This window comes from Triticum aestivum, chromosome 7D, assembly GCF_018294505.1.
Source record: "Triticum aestivum cultivar Chinese Spring chromosome 7D, IWGSC CS RefSeq v2.1, whole genome shotgun sequence".
NCBI lineage: Eukaryota > Viridiplantae > Streptophyta > Magnoliopsida > Poales > Poaceae > Triticum > Triticum aestivum.
In genome coordinates, this window is record NC_057814.1 from 221,731,885 (window position 1) to 221,735,338 (window position 3,454).

The window sequence follows — 3,454 nt, forward strand, 5'->3', positions numbered from 1 at the left end:
TTTTTTCATTTTTTAGATGCACTAAGAAGATTGCATGGTTATATGCATGACGGACTGTGAAAGTGGTGAAATGTACACAATACAAAACAGGTCACTGAAATTGATACTTTAAAATGTTAAATTGGATAAAAGTAAGATGCATCATGATGTACAATGTATGTAGAGCTTCGGAGGTGGTAGTAGTAGTAGTGATCATGCATGGTGTCTTTTTGAAGTTTCGTATCATACCGAGTGAAGATCAGCTGAAAGAGCATGGTGCCCCCATGTGTGATTTTGGTAATGGATGACAATCGCTATGGACTAATGATTGCCTTGAGCTATATTTGAAGGGTTTTTCCTTATATAGGCATTTCTTGAAGTCCATTTGTTGGTTTCAAGGAGATTTTGTGATGACTAAGGTGCTACTCAAGGAAGTATCCAAAGATTGGTCATAGATAAGGCATGATACAAGGTTGATCAAGACTAAGTCAAAGAGTGAATCAAGCTGATCAACACACGAAGCATACAAGATGTATCGAGAGGGATCAAGTGATCCCATGGTATGGTAAGCATTGCCCATTTACGCTTTGTGTACTAACCCATGGTCTACGTGAGAGTTCTTTGTGGGGTTAGGTATGTTTCCATGGGCATGCATCAAAAGGAAGATATCATATAACCCATGGAGGATGACATCAAGTGGTGATCTTCCTCAAGATTGCGTTGTGCAAGTTCAAGTGGAGCATCATGAAGCGATCACGTGCTTGAAGGTTGTTGTCCATTGTGGTGACAATGGACTTGTGAAGATGTGCCAAAGAGTGGCTCACCCATAGTGGAGTATGGGGGAGCAATTTACTAGTCTTCATCGGGCCAGCACAATCAAGAAAGGTGGTCCAACTTGAGGAGGACAAGATCGTCTTCATCTAGCTCAAGTGGACTATGCCTAAGGCAAAGGTTTGTCCTTGATAAGTTTTCTTTCAACGGTCTCATGGTGTTAGTTGGGAGACCGGGTTATAGGATCGATTGCCGTAGTATCAAGGGGGTTCTCGAGTGAGTAGCTTGATCGTATCATTCGTACAGAGCTCAAATAATTGCATCCCTGGCATCATCTTTCTTGGTTATTGTTTGACTTTTCTCAATGTGATGTTTTAGAGCTAGTGGTCATCTTCATGACAAGCTCGAGTGATGCGGAGCATCCCTCGACCATCACCATGGACGTCACACCACCACCGCAAGCATGGAGAGGACCTATGATGAGAGCTTGCGCACGCGCCATCAAAAACAAGGTTGACACGTCTCCAACGTATCTATAATTTTTGATTGTTCCATGCTATTATATTACCCGTTTTGGATGTTTATGGGTGAAAGAACATGCGGTGCCCCCATGTTTGGTTTTGGTAATTGATGACAATCTCTATGGACTAATGGTTGCCTTGAGTTATATTTGAATGTTTTGTCCATAGGCTTTTCTTGGAGTACATGTATTGGTTTCAAGGAGAGTTTGTGTCGACCAAGGTGCTATTCGAGGAATTATCTAAAGATTGGTCATGTGAGTGTTGAGCTTATTGCAAGCATGTCTTGAAGAAGAAGATTGTGTGATCATTCATGTTTATCTTCAAGACATCATCCAAATGAAGAGAGTTGGAAAGATTCAAGGTTGATCAAGACTAATTCAAGAGTGAATCAACTTGATCAACTCACAAAGCGTAGAAGATGTACCGAGAGGGATCAAGTGATCCCATGGTATGGTAAGGTTTGTCCATTGCACTTTGTGTACTAACCCATGGTCTATGTTAGAGTTTTATGTGGGGTTAGGTACGTGTCCATGGGCTTCCTTCAAGAGGAAGATATCATACAACCCATGGAAAGGATGACATCAAGTGATGGTCGTCATCAAGATTTCCATGTGCAAGTTCAAGTGGAGCATCATGAAGAGATCAAGTGCTTGAAGCTTGCCATACATTGTGGTGTCAATGGACTTGTGAAGATGTGCTGAAGAGTGGCTCACCCATAGTGGACTATGGGGGAGCAAGCATCTAGTCTTCATCGACCCAACGCAATCAAGAAAGGTGGTCCAACTTGAGGGAGTCAAGATCGTCATCATCTAGCTCAAGTGGACCACGTGCAAGGCAAAGGTTTGCCCTTGATAGGTTTTCTATTTTACCGGTCTCATGGTGGTAGTTGGGAGACCGGGTTATAGGATGGTTTGCGTACTATCAAGGGGGGCTCTCAAGTTGGTAGCTTGATCGTATCGTTAGTAGAGAGCTCAATCCATTGCATCCTTGCATCATGTTTCTTGGTTCTTGTTTGGTTCTCTTTGTGAGTCTTAGATCTTATGGTCATCTTGATGACAAGCTTGAGTTCATCGAAAACGGAGTTCGCATGCGTCTTCTATGATGTTTTCGGTGTTGGAGGTTTTAACGGTCTTATCCGAGGAAGGGTTTTCACCATTTTCTTATGGGCCTTTTCTCATTTGCTTATTATTGATATTTCTATCAAGATTGTGTTAGCCCATGTCGTTAGCTTTCCAACAAACTTGGTTTCGTTGAATTCGGAGTCCGTTTGCAGAAGTTGTGGCAGTTTTGCTATTCTGAAAAGGCTGCAGCGGTACTACCGCGGACAGGAGCGGATGTAATTTTTTACTACCACTCCAGAGTGGTACTACCGCTGTAGCCGCGGTACTACCGCTCCGGACCAAAAAACTCGTCACAGCTCAGCGGAAGTAGGCACGGATGTATTTTTTTAGTACCGCTCGCAAGCAGTAGTACCGCTACACCTAGCGGTAGTACCGTGAGGACAAGCGGTAGTACCGCTCCGACGGTTATTCTGGCCTGGGCGGTAGTACCGCTCCTTGGAGCGGCAGTACCGCTCGGTGCGGGGTGTGAGCATAACGGTTGGATTTTCCCCCACCTATAAAAGGGGGGATTCTTCCCCAATGGACCTTATCCTTTGAGCTCGTGTTCTTCCCCCATTGTTGGCCTTCTTTGAGCTTCCTAACTCTCAATCCCTCCATGGATTCTTGCTAGTTTTTGAGGGAAAAGAGAGAGGAGATCTAGATCCACATTTCCACCAATCTGTAACACCCCGGATGTAACTTTCCATATTTGTAACTCCAACTCTTGCCATTTTCGGCCATGTGTTATGATATTCCCTTCGTGGTCGGGTTTTGTCTTTCGTTTTGCATTTTGTTCATGTCATGCATTTCATATCATGTCATCATGTGCATTGCATTTGCATACGTGTTCGTCCCACGCATCCGAGCATTTTCCCCGTTGTCCGTTTTGCATTCCGGCGCTCCCATCTCCTCCGGTGCACCCCTCTTGTTTTCTTTCGTGTGCGGGTGTCAAACATTCTCGGAATGGACCGAGGCTTGTCAAGTGGCCTTGGTATACCACCGGTAGACCACCGGTCAAGTTTCGTTCCATTTGGAGGTCGTTTGGTACTCCAACGGTTAACCGGGTAACCGCAGATGCCTTCT